General features: G+C 39.1%; 1 pseudogene; it reads right to left on the reverse strand.

Moving 5' to 3' along the window:
• Positions 1-7,976: 7,976 nt before the first annotated feature.
• Positions 7,977-10,384, reverse strand: LOC139582285 (peroxisomal biogenesis factor 3-like; annotated as a pseudogene).
• Between the last annotated feature and the right edge of the window lie 3,311 nt (positions 10,385-13,695).

A 13,695-nucleotide genomic window follows, 5' to 3' on the forward strand; every position in this document is an offset into this window, starting at 1 on the left:
CTATATCGTTAATGTAGCGACAATGATGTAGGCTGTGTAGCTGTTAGTGTTTATGGTGTGAAGGTTTGGCTTGAAGAGGTTTTTGCGCCTGGACACAGTTGTGTTGTGCACTGAAGTCCACAAGCTTAGGGAAAATGTGATAGGGGGAGAGTGTGTAGATGCGAGAATGAATTATACAACTAGTAAAGTGATGATGCTGTATGTGGCTGCTATGAAAGTGAACTGTGTGTGTGGATGATCAAGGTTGTATTCATTTCACTGATTCTGTTGCAAAACGTATCTTAAACTGAACCAAACAGAATGAAACGGAGAGGGACCTACCTGAATTTGTCTAATAGAAATATTTGGACGAATGATTACACTTCAGATCAGCTAGGTGCAGGCAAGCGAGTGCAATGCGATATTGAATGAGGCCCTGTCTGTCACCTTGATTACTCCAATTTGGCTCTTGATCTGTTATCCTATGTTGTAAATTGTAATTTGTTGGCTAAGTTGTAGCAACCTCATGATCGGTATAAGGCAAATTTGGATATCATGTAGTAGCTAGCCTAAACCTATTGATGTTATATTGAGCTGGATGAATGGAAAATTAATAACAGTCATCCAATATGCTGTAATAGAAAAGGCCTCCCTAAAAAAAATTGTCCTCCCTAATTTTAAACGGAACAGACCGTCACTGATATCTACAATACAATACCAGAATGTATTAGTTTGTGTTATCTGTTAGTAGCTACTGTTGTCCAGCCTTACTGTGTGTCAATGTCAGTTTAATCGAGAAAGAATACAAGGTTTGAGTTCTTAACAAAGCCATACATTTTTTTATGCAAAAAACTAAAGGGACATGACTGACCAGCGAACCCATGTTAAACTTAATTGGTTATGGTTAGGTTAAGGTTAGGGTTAGGGTTAGGGTTATGTTATATCATGCCAGTCACAATGTCCCTTTTTTATTTTCTGCAACCATAGCCATTTAACTATAGACAATTATATGATTAAATAACCATCTATTAATAAAATTTTAAAATTAAAACACAAAAAAAACAAAAAGTTTGGAAAACCTGAGGTTTGAAAGTAGTCTGAGGACAGAAATGTAATGACCTCAATCTTTCTACAATATGCTCTGTAACAACATGCTATTGCAATAAGTTATGCAAACTAGTACTGCTACATTCTAATATATAAACCTGCTTAATCATTCTCAGAGTAGGAAAGAGCAGGGAAAATGTCTGATGCAACATCTCTGAAATGTTTACCAAAAGTATCTCCCATAATGTTCCAGGATGTCTGCCTTCATGCCTTCAGCTTCTTGACCACAGTCATGTGATAGGGGAATTTCCTGTTAGCTGGCAAGCACACAAGAAAGGGCACACTCACAAGTCATGTGATTGGAGGTGAGCTGTTTGTGAATGTGCTTTGTGGAAAACACCCTAACAATTACTCAGCACATTTAATTGCTTAATGTAACAAAGCATCCATTATGGACGTTTACACTACCCCTCTATTTGGGCATCAAAACTGCTTTCGTCAGTATGACTAGACCAGTTTCTCCCCATGCCACACAATTGGCAAAGGATTGCTATCACTTTTAGCATCACTTAACCCATATTAACCATAGACCTGAGTACACACTGTCCTTTATTTAGCCTTGCTCCAGGTCTCTGACTGGAAAGCTTTGTTATGAAACTCTGGGAACTTTGACTAGGGCCATTAGAAAAGTGCCATAATGGCACCACCAGATCAGTCACAATCTTACACTCTTTTGTTCTTTAGGAATGAATTTTCTTTCATGTCTATGTTTCATAAACCGCCGGCTGTGTTGAGGACATAAATAGCACAATGTAAAACCACAGTTTAGTAGCAGTCTACTCTTCCAAATCACTAGACGCACTGATGAGTGGGTGTGTGACGAACATGCATTCTTTCATTGCAACAGAAATAAAAGTCTTTGTTCATATTTGGTATTTTGTATCCCCATTAGCTGTTGCAGAAGCAGCAGCTACTCTTCCTGGGGTCCACACAAAACATGATACATGACAAAATGCATAATACTAATAGACAAGAACAGTCACAAAATTTAAAATAAGAACAATACAACTAAAAAAGTCCTGTACTGCATACACCATATTCATATATAGCATATACAGGTAACTGACAAAATAAAGGAAACACCAACATAGTGTCTTAATAGGGCATTGGGCCACCATGAACATGAACAGATTCAATATCCCTTGGCATAGATTCTACAAGTGTCTGGAACTCTGTCGCAGGGAGGCCACATCATTTTACTATGAGAAATGTTATCATTTGGTGTTTTGTTGATGGTGGTGGAAAATGCTGTCTTGGCGCCGCTCCAGAATCTCCCATAAGTGTTCAATTGGGTTGAGATCTGGTCACTGAGATGGCCATGGCATATGGTTTTCATGCTCATCAAACCATTCAGTGACCACTCGTGCCCTGTGGATGGTGGCATTGTCATCCTATGGGGGCATAGCCATGGTAGCCAAAATAATGGCCTGTCCAGCATTTTCATACATGAACCTAAGCATGATGGGATGTTAATTGCTTAATCAACTCAGGAACCATACCTGTGTAGAAGCACCTGCTTTCAATATACTTTGTATCCCTCATTCACTCAAGTGTTTACATTATTTTGTCAGTTACCTGTACATACAGGTTTTTAGGTCATACAAGGTCAGTGGCGTCGTGCCGGGAGGTTTTGCCTCACTTGTTTTTTTAAGATAACTTTGCTACTTGCCTGAGTGATCCGAGTTGGAATTGAGTTCCATTCAACCATCGATTGATACAACACGGTGCATTGATTTGAGTACGTTCTGGATTTGGGGACTGTGAAGAGTCCCCTGGTGGCAAGTCTGGTGGGGTAAGTGTTGGTTTTAGAGCTGTATGTAAGTTGATTATACAAACAATTTGGAATTTTCAACACATTGATGTTACTTACAAGAAATAATGCAGTCAATATCTCCTCTACTTTGAGTCAGGTGGGACTGACATGCTGTTGACCTTAGCCCTCTGTGTACAGTGAAGGGAAAGACATGCTGTTGACCTTAGCCCTCTGTGTACAGTGAAGGGAAAGACATGCTGTTGACCTTAGCCCTCTGTGTACAGTGAAGGGAAAGACATACTGTTGACCTTAGCCATCTGTGTACAGTGAAGGGAAAGACATGCTGTTGACCTTAGCCCTCTGTGTACAGTGAAGGGAAAGACATGCTGTTGACCTTAGCCCTCTGTGTACAGTGAAGGGAAAGACATGCTGTTGACCTTAGCCCTCTGTGTACAGTGAAGGGAAAGACATGCTGTTGACCTTAGCCCTCTGTGTACAGTGAAGGGAAAGACATGCTGTTGACCTTAGCCCTCTGTGTACAGTGAAGGGAAAGACATGCTGTTGACCTTAGCCCTCTGTGTACAGTGAAGGGAAAGACATGCTGTTCTGGGTTTTCTTAGGTCCTTTTTTGCAGATCCTAGCCATATAACCAGGCAATAGTCAAGATGTGACAAAAGCAGAGGCTGCAGGACTTGTTTGGTCGAATGTTATGTTAAAAATGCAGAGCACCTCTATCACAGACATACTTCTCCACATCTTTACAACAATATAATCAATACACCTTGACTATGACAGTTTACAATCTAAGGTATCACCAAGAAGTTTAGTCTCCTCTACTTGCTCAACAGCCACATTATTCATTACCATATTCAGCTGAGGTCCAGTACTTAGGGAATAATTTGTACCAAATACAATGCTTTTGGTTTTTAGTTATGACCAGGACTAGTTTACAATTGGCTCATTCATCCCCCTCCTCTCCCCTGTAACTATTCCCCAGGTCGTTGCTGCAAATGAGAACGTGTTCTCAGTCAACTTACCTGGTAAAATAACGGTAAAAAACTAAAAAAAACTAAAAATAAATCCTAGCAACCCATTCTACAACTGACTGCAACGTTTTGTTTAGGGCTGCAGAGATTTCACTAGCTTGGGATGCTGACATGTACAGTGCCTTCAGAAAGCTGAAATGTCTTGAGTCCAAAAATATTAAACCCCTTTGTTATGGCTAGCCTAAATAAGTGCAGGAGTAAAAATGTGCTTAACAAATCACATAATAAGTTGCATGGACTCATTCTGTGTTCAATAATAGTGATTGACATGATTTCTGAATGACTACCCCATCTCGGTACCGCACACATACAATTATCTGTAAGGTCCTTCAATCAAGTAGTGAATTTCAAGCACAGATTCAACCACAAAGACCAGGGAGGTTTTTCAATGCCGCGCAAAGTAGGGAACCGATGAAGTTATTCATTAGGCTTTAGATGGTGTATCAATAAATCCAGTCACTAAAAAGATACAGGTGTCCTTCCTAACCCAGTTGCCGTAGAGGAAGGAAACTGCTCAGGGATTTCACCATGTGTCACGATCGTCGTAGTGAGGAGACCAAGGCGCAGCGTGAGAGAAATACATTCTCCTTTTTAATAACGAAGAACACTTAACACACAATACAAAATAACAAAACGAACGTGACCGCTATAATACTGAGTGCAAACATGCAACATCACATAGACAATAACCCACAACCCGTCTAATGCCTATGGCTGCCTTAAATATGGCTCCCAATCAGAGACAATGATAGACAGCTGTCTCTGATTGAGAACCACTCAGGCAACCATAGACATACCTAGACACCTACACTGAACACAACCCCATAAACTCTACCAAAACCCCCTAGACACTACAAACACCCTCGACTAGACAAAAACACACAAACATCCCCCATGTCACACCCTGACCTAACTAAAATAATAAAGAAAACAAAGATAACTAAGGCCAGGGCGTGACACCATGAGGCCAATGGTGATTTTAAAATAGTGAAAGGATAAAACTGAGGATGGATCAACAACATTGTATTTACTCCACAGTACGAACCTAATTGACTGAGTGAAAAGAAGGAAGCCTACACCGAATAAAAATATTCCAAAACATGCATCCTGTTTGCAACAACGCACTTAATACTGCAAAAAATGTGGCAAAGAAATGAACTTTTTGTCCTGAATACAAAGCGTTATGTTTGTGGCAAATCCAACACAACACATCACTGAGTACCACTGTTCATATTTCAAACATGGTCGTGGCTGCATCATGTTATGGGTATGCTTGTCATCGGCAAAGACTAGGTAGTTTTTTGGGGGGGTATTAAAATAAATGGAATACAGCTAAGCACAGGCAAAATCCTAGAGGAAAACCTGGTTCAGTCTTCTTTCCAACAGACACTGAGGAGACAAATTCACCTTTCAGCAGGACAATAACCTAAAACAGAAGGCCAAAAGTACACGAGTTTCTTACCAAGACGTCATTGAATGTTCCTGGGTGGCCTAGTTAAAGTTTTGACTTAAATCGGTTTGAAAATCTATGGCAAGACCTGAAAATGCATTCCAGCAATGATCAACAACCATCTTATACATAGACACACAGGCTTTGTTTAAGGCCAGTGGTAGATCATTAATGAGGAAACAGTGAAGGGCCAAGATAGCTCCCTTTTGGAATACCACGCTTGACATGTTTTACATCAGAGAAGCTCCCATTAAAGAAAACCCTCTGTGTTCTAATAGATAGATAGCTCTCTATCCAAGATATGGCAGATGTTGTAAAGCCATAACACATGCGTTTTTCCAATAACAAATGACAGTCAATAATATCAAAGGCTGCACTGAAATCTACAATACAGCTCCCACAGTCTTATTATTACCAATGTCTTTCAGCCAGTCATCAGTCATTTGTGTCAGTGCAGTACATGTTTCACCTGATGTGAACATAGACTTTATTTCTTTACTTACTACTTTTATGATCCCTTTTAATTGTTTTTAGTATATCGCGGCAACTTAACATATTTGAAATACAACAAATACTTTACATCTAATCACACTTTACAATTTTGGGAAACAAAGGTTAACAAGGTTTTGTTTGCCATCAGTATTTTCTAGAACTCGTAATAAATGGTGATGTTTCAAAAACAAGTAAAGTACACAAAGTATTGTATGTTATAGGTCACTTTTGAGCTTTAACTTTATAAATCATGGAGGCAGATACATTTGTAAAATAAATAAATAAATAAGACCAAGAAAGTTAATCAAATGTGTTTGTCCCAAAAGCATTTGATAGAGATGTAGCCTACTTGATCCATCATACATGTTAATTGACAGGGGCAGTATTGACGCAATGGGAGTCCAGTATAGTGTTAGTCCTTACTGTTCTGTGCTGCCCTCTGCTGCTGAGCAAAGGAACTTCTAAAGAGATTACAGTATGACCCTGAAGCAAAGTGGTCCATAAAATAGTTACCTACATTTATATTAGGAAACACAAATCAAAGTGCCACTGAATATATTAAATCGTGATATTTTATTATAATTTTCAATGTCAATGCTACAGTACTTACATTTTCTGTTGTCATTCAGAATGTTATGTTACAAAGAGTAAATAGACAGGCCTACATTCTCACTTCAAGTACCCAAACAAACCTCAAGGTTAACTTTAAGGCCCACCCCCATTCCCTAACAGAAATATGAGAACATTTCCAATTTCCATGATTTAAGAAAAAACATTGACATTTCAAAAACAGAGACAAAGTAGATGAAGTCAATAGTGCAGTGAAGTACTGAACATTGTTGAACAGAAAGTAGACCTAGAGGTTGAATGAGGAATTGCAGCCTAGATGGCACAGCACTGGATATCTTAAAAATCCTTCTTTAACCTGTCTCAAAGGATAGGGGTGCCCTTTGATATTTTAAGTAGAAATTGTGCACAAATATTGCATTTTAAAAGCTGTTATATTAAAATAAGTGCCCTTAAATATAGACCACATAGAGAATTCCATAAATCAGAATTATCTAAATAGGCGTGCCAAATTTCAGCATTGTAACATCTCCCTTTGTCTCAGGTCAGTGTGACAGCCATCTGCACTGATCTGACGTGAGACAATGATGGACATGTCAAAATGCTGATATATAGAATTATGTTATTTGTTAAAAAAAATATATAAAACCTGGTGTTTTGTGGTGGAAAACAGCGAGGGTCAAGCATAACACGTCAACCCTGTTAGCCATGGATACAGGCTAGAAATATTTTATGCTTGAATTCAATTGCCCTTTCCTGCTGCACACAAGCTTCCATTACCCCACCACAAGGGGATTTATGGCTGATTTAAGATGAAGTCACTTTATTTGGCACTTACAATGGTCTTTACTTTTACCTGTTGATGTTGTAAAATAGTTAAGATGAATGTGTGCTCTTTATTGCAGAATGTTAAAATTAGGTGAAATACTGTAAAACTGGCTTTTTTCTCTAAAAGTTTCTCGCAAAGTTACACTACTCAAAAAGGCACCTAATTGGTGGAACAACACATATTACAACAAAGACTTTACTTCAAACAACAAAAATCCCTCGAACATCATTGCACGAGCTATAGAACAGCAGAGTAAGTACTTAGATTTTTTTTACACCACAATGCTGGGTGCTCATTTCCTCAAAACAAAAACAACAAATGCTCCTGGGGCAGTCAGTGGCTCCTTTTGGCAGATTTCAGCTTTAATGTACCAAAGCAACAGCTATGTAAAGTGGGATAAGGCTTTCAGGATTTTCTTTATAATGACACAGGAAAATGACCTGATTCATGGAGGGCTGTTTGGCTGACTTTTTAAGCCTTGGGGGAACAGATCAGTAAAGGTAGGACAAAAACTCAGGTTCTTAAGATTGAACCTTTATTTAACTAGGCAAGTCAGTTAAGAACAAATTCTTACTTACAATGACGGCCTACCGGGGAACAGTGGGTTAACTGCCTTGTTCAGGGGCAGAACGACAGAAGATGCAGTGGGTCTTTGACCTTGAAGTGTCCAGGTAAAGGCAGCAGTTTACAACCCTACAGTCCACAATGGAACACATTTCTCCCACCAAGGACAGGGAACAGTAACTTTCCAAGGACCCGATCCTCTTGAGTTTTGTGACTTGGTACAGAGAATAAGTGCATTTCTTCCTCCATTTCTTATGTCCACAGTGTCATGCAGACATACAGAGAAGGCTGAGAGGTCCAGGTCTACCAGTAATATGTCCACTTCCTTATTTCTGCAGTTCATGGGAGGTGCTGAATGTCTCATACACATTGGCAGTAAACTCCTTCACTTTGTCTATCATCAGGAGATCCTGCAAAGAGGGAAGGTGTCAAATTCTTAGAGTCAAGACCTCGTGTAACTTGCTGGGATTCAAAAATGAAGGAAATGCTTCCACAAATCAAATGAGCTCTTACCTGTACAAAGCGACTTGGTATTTCACTGTAGATCGAGTGGATCTGTCCATTTACAATCTGGATTATTTTGGCAACTGGTAGACTTAAATGCGAGAGTCTGGAAGAGATTTTGGGAAGGACATTAATTGATAGGCAGAATTTATTTCCTACAAAAAAGCTGTGTTTATTTTATGTGGCATTCAGACAGTGATTTACTACGATAAGACAACCTTTTAGAAATTACTGTCTATTAAATTCATCCACAAAAAAACAGACCCATCAGGTGTAGTGCTGGGGGCGGAGTCTTCCTGTGCTCTAGGACCCACCGAGAACTCTACCATGTTGTCAAGCCCAAAGTCCGGGCTGGAGGATAGAGGACACAGTTCAGCGCGTGCACACAAAATAAGCCTCTCTAAATAAGGGTCAATGAGTTTTTGGCCTCGGTCTTACCTTTCAAGCACATCTCTGGTCTCATTGAGCAGCTTTACGGTAGTGATATCATTCTCCGTCAGACCACAGGCCTGTCAAACAAACACAATGAAATAATGTACAACCCAGTGTAAGCCCAAATAAACAAGAAGAAAATACATTAAGTTGTATAATGTGCACCACCATCACCATTACTCTGACCATGGTTGACAATCCAGTAATGTTCAAAATAACAGATCCCCATAGCGGAGCTGTGAGTAGTCCAGTGGTAGTGGCAGGTGAGGGCTGTTACCTGTGCAGCCAGAGTACTCTCCTCATCAGGCATCATGTACCAGGAGAGACGTCTGTATGTGGAGCCCCCATCCCCCTCCTCCACCTGGGCTCTGACCTGATTCAGGTGCTGCTCCAGCTCCTGCAGGGACAGACTCTGCTTCAGGGACACCCTGGGTGGGGGTGGACATAATACAAATAATATAAATAGATACAATTTAATTTGACCGACACACAGACACAGGTCACTGACAGACAGGCAAAATAATCACATATGACTTAACAATCCTCCTCCTGATGTGGTTTGAGGTGCATTGTGTGCATGTGGTTGGCACTGTCTGACTTACCCGCCTAATGTATTCTGCTTTCTTCATCGCCGTTATCATCTCACTCAACCCTTGGGAGTGAGAGAATGCATCAAATGTAAGGATGCTTTCCATCACATGGAACCAATTTAATAATAATAAACATAGCATATCTGAGAAGACTAGCTATTTCAGAAAGACGTGAATATCTCTTACCATCCCCAAGGAGGTGCTGGATGCTGGAGAGGTACTGTTGTTGCACATCCGGAGGGGCCAAAGGTATCTGGTGGAGCACAGACCACAGAAATGGCATGCATACACCACCCCACATTGCACATTTAGGGGCGGTTTTCTGGACACAGCTTAAACTAATCCCTGAAATAAAAGCATTTTCAATAGAGATTCTCCATTGAGTTTGCTTTCTAGTCCAGGACTAGGCTTAATATGTAACTAGGAATTGAAGCTGCCCCATAGGGTACAAGACATTAAAGCTTAATGGCTTACCATTCAATTCTTGCTGACAGAATTGTCCATGTATAAGTAGCCACCAATGATATTGAGCTGAACACGGTGTAAAACAATCAACATACAGGTACTGTACACAGCCACGACACTTCGGGTGAAACCTGGGGGAATGGGAAAAGAAGAGTGATTGCCATATGACAGATAGCAGTACATCAAGTGATTAAATCACTTTAGTTATTGATTCAAATGAATTAATGTTGAAGAATAATAACACTGATAATATTCAGGTCCTCCCATATTTCAAGTTTATTTGCTGGTCTAGAAGAGAAACAGGTGATGTCATTAATAAACTAATAATTTTGCTGAGCTATCAAGTCATGACCACGTACTTGTACTTCAGCAGTGCTGTGAGGCTCTGAGTTCAGATTATGTAAAATGGCTTCTCTTAAGGTAGGGAGCATTGACAACACTGAAAATAAAAACATCAACAGGGTTTCAAACTGCACAAATATGAATATGAATCATCAACACAGCAGTATCGCAATCATTTGACATAACGAGTGTTGGAGGAGATTTCAGGGACTGTTACTGTTAATAGACTAAAGGTGAGATGACTATCTGTAGCCTACCTGTCATCTTGCACGTTCTCTGGTTACTCTCGAAGAGGAACTGACGTCGGGTTTGAGCGATATACTCTGATGCCTCACGCTCCTGTATATTTACCAAGGAAGTACACACCTGGAACAGGTAGGCAGGATGTAGCTAGCTAGAATGACTGCACCAACATTTGCTAACGTTACGGTCATCAGCTAGTTAGATTTATTCGGATTATATTTCATGCAATTTATTTTATAACTATTTAGATATATCTTAGCACTAGTTAACGTTAGCTTAAATCCGACAAAAGTCCTTTCGAAAATCAATTTCATTTTGTGGCGTTTCAGGAAATTCCAATTAGACGAAAACATTCTTGAGACGATTGCAGATTTATAAAATACAATAAATAAAGCACACAAGTGTGTTATTTTCCACAGCGCACATGACACGAAATTGATGGATAGGTGTGACTGGGAGAGGCATACTGTATGGTCTATGTGGACACGCCTGGTGCCCAAATTGGTGACGTGTTTCGCTCAGCGAGTCTAGTGGAGACGAACGGATCAGTCAGTTGTCTTGATGAGCCCTTCTCAGCTAGCTACTGTACTTACATATATTTTTTTAGCTAGTGTAATTTGTGTTTGTGGCTAGAAACTTCAACTACAATTTGAAACTTGTCTGCCAAAGTTGGAACTTGGGAGATTTTCAGAATCATTCAGTCATCTTTTTTGTACAAAAAATATAGACGTGAATGCCGCAGTAGTAGGCCTACATTTTAAACTGAATAATAAATACATAAAAATGACTGGTCAATTGTGTGTCAGGGCGGTGCCCAAGAGGCAAAAAATTGTATAAAATAAATAATACAAATTATCCACCCACAGGAGCCCGCTCTAAATGTTCAAAATACACCAGAGAGCATAATTTAGCCATAGAGGATCAACAGGTTATAAAAAATAAATGTGGATTACGTTATCACAAGCACATACAGGTAGGCTATCTGTCAAATTTAAGGAAACACCAACATAAAGTGTTTTAGGGTGCTGCGCCACCACGAGCAGCCAGAACAGATTCAATGCACCTTGGCATAGATTCTACAAGTGGATTTAAACCATTGCATCAAAATGCACCCTACACCATAACATATACTTTGTATCACTTGTTTACTCAAGTGTTTTCTTTATTTTGGCAGTTATCGGTATGCATACAGTCGGGGATGCCGCGGTACAGTTTGTTGCTTTGTGGCCATAGATATAATCCAATTATAAACTATATCGATTATATATATATATATATATGGTTGGTTGCGCTGTCAATTTGCCTTTTGCAGATTTCAAAATACAATCGCTGGAAGAATGCACGGTTTGGAAAGAGAAGACTAATCTGTCTGTTGAACCAGTATATAAAAACATTCCTCAACAACTCCCAATTTGTTGCTAACAGTAGCACTGTTTATTTACCAAGCCACGACTAGTGCATCGGCCATCACCTTGAGTAGCCTATGGCTTCATCGTTTGGTGAGTCAGTGTGCCAATGGAAATTGTATTTAGTAGCCTACTTTGTAGCCTATAATATACTGTTTATATATTTCGTGCTTATATTGTACAATATGTGTGTCGTTTCATTGGCACGGCTTGTTTGTTTGAATTCAAGACCAGATCGACATTTGTTAGTAGCCACTCATTTCGATCATTTCTGTGCCATTAAAAAAGTATCAGCTAATGTATTCTGTCATACAAATTACGTAAAATTGAATGAAATGCGTTTTTAAAAGGCTGGGTGCCTATGATTTCTTAATCCGGTCCCTGCCAACAATGCAAAGAGAAATAATAACACGAGGAATAAATACACAATGAGTAACGATCATTTGGCAATATACACGTGGTACCAGTACCGAGGCAAAGTGCAGGGGTACGGGGTAATTGAGGTAGATATGTACAAGTAAGTGGTGACCAATTACAAGTTTTCTCCCTCGCCCATCAAAATGAACATTACTTTATTTGTTGTTGCCGACTGACTGAACCGAATACATTCGTCTCCTCACTACTCTTTAAAAAATAATAAACAATGTTGTAATTGTATTATTAACAACAAATCAACACAAGTACATGGGGGAACACAAGTGTATATATATACACAAACGACAATTGGGCTAGGGGGTACAATATCACATTACACAAGGTCCTTATGGGACATACACACATTATAATTCTAACAGCTTTTTTGTTGGTAGAGTATTTAATTGTCTTAAAATAGTTCAATTTATTTTTGCAGTGTAAGAAAATGTGTTTTGTTTGTACATTTACATTTGTGAATATGAAATTTGACCAAAAGAATAATGAAATTAATTTCATCAAATTATTTCAACTTATTTCTATCATAAGTAAAGAATCCAAGCAGCACATCTCTCCATAATAGTGTAAAATCTTCATAAATGTGTTCAATTATAAATCTACTGATGTCTTGCCACAAATTCCTTACATGAATACAATGCCAAAAAAAGGTGCAACACTGTTTCTGGGTGGTCATTACAAAACCTACAACTTTGAATTTGTTTTTTTAAACTTCTTCATATAGTGGTTGGCAGTATAATATTTATGAATAATTTTAAAAGAAACTTCCTTAATTGTGTTAAGTAGGTATGTGGCAACATCCAAACATTTTCCCAACATATATTATCAATAAAACCATTCCAGTAAGTTTCCTGTTGAAACAAAGCTCGTATAGCTCTATTGTTGTTGAATGGACTAAAACAAAAACACATTTTTCCTACTGATGAGTCAACAGGGTTAATTGTAGGTATGTTCAGAGGGTCAGGGCCCTCTTTCAGAAAGCGGGTTTTGTGAAAACTCAGAGTTAGTTGACTCAGAGTTGAAGGAAACTCTGGGTTTTCGGTTTCACAAAGCCAGTTCAGTTTAACTCTGAGTCAGTTACTATGGCAACATACTCTGTGAAGCTAACCTGCTTGCTGGCAGGTTTTCAACTAGCCCTGAGTTTCTCCTCTTTAGCTGAAGCCTGCAGATTTAAGAAGGTGTCAGACATGGCATGTCCTTTTCTTGAAGAGCCAGTTGAAATTGAAGCACAAATACTCCACAGAAATCTGTTGGGAGAGGGTGATCAGACCCCACTTGGATGTTTTATCATTCCCTGATTATGTTTGTGCAGAAAAACAGAAATGTTCAATCGATCATTCATCTGAACAATATTCTCAGCCCTCATATCGTTCATATGACACATCATGGACATGCTCTGTTTGGAATAAATTAATTTGTTGCACTTCGTTTTTTTGCCAACGGGAGTTTTCTATAACATTGGTGACGATGAGCATATTTCCAAGGCAACCGTCTGTT

This window comes from Salvelinus alpinus, chromosome 8, assembly GCF_045679555.1.
Source record: "Salvelinus alpinus chromosome 8, SLU_Salpinus.1, whole genome shotgun sequence".
NCBI lineage: Eukaryota > Metazoa > Chordata > Actinopteri > Salmoniformes > Salmonidae > Salvelinus > Salvelinus alpinus.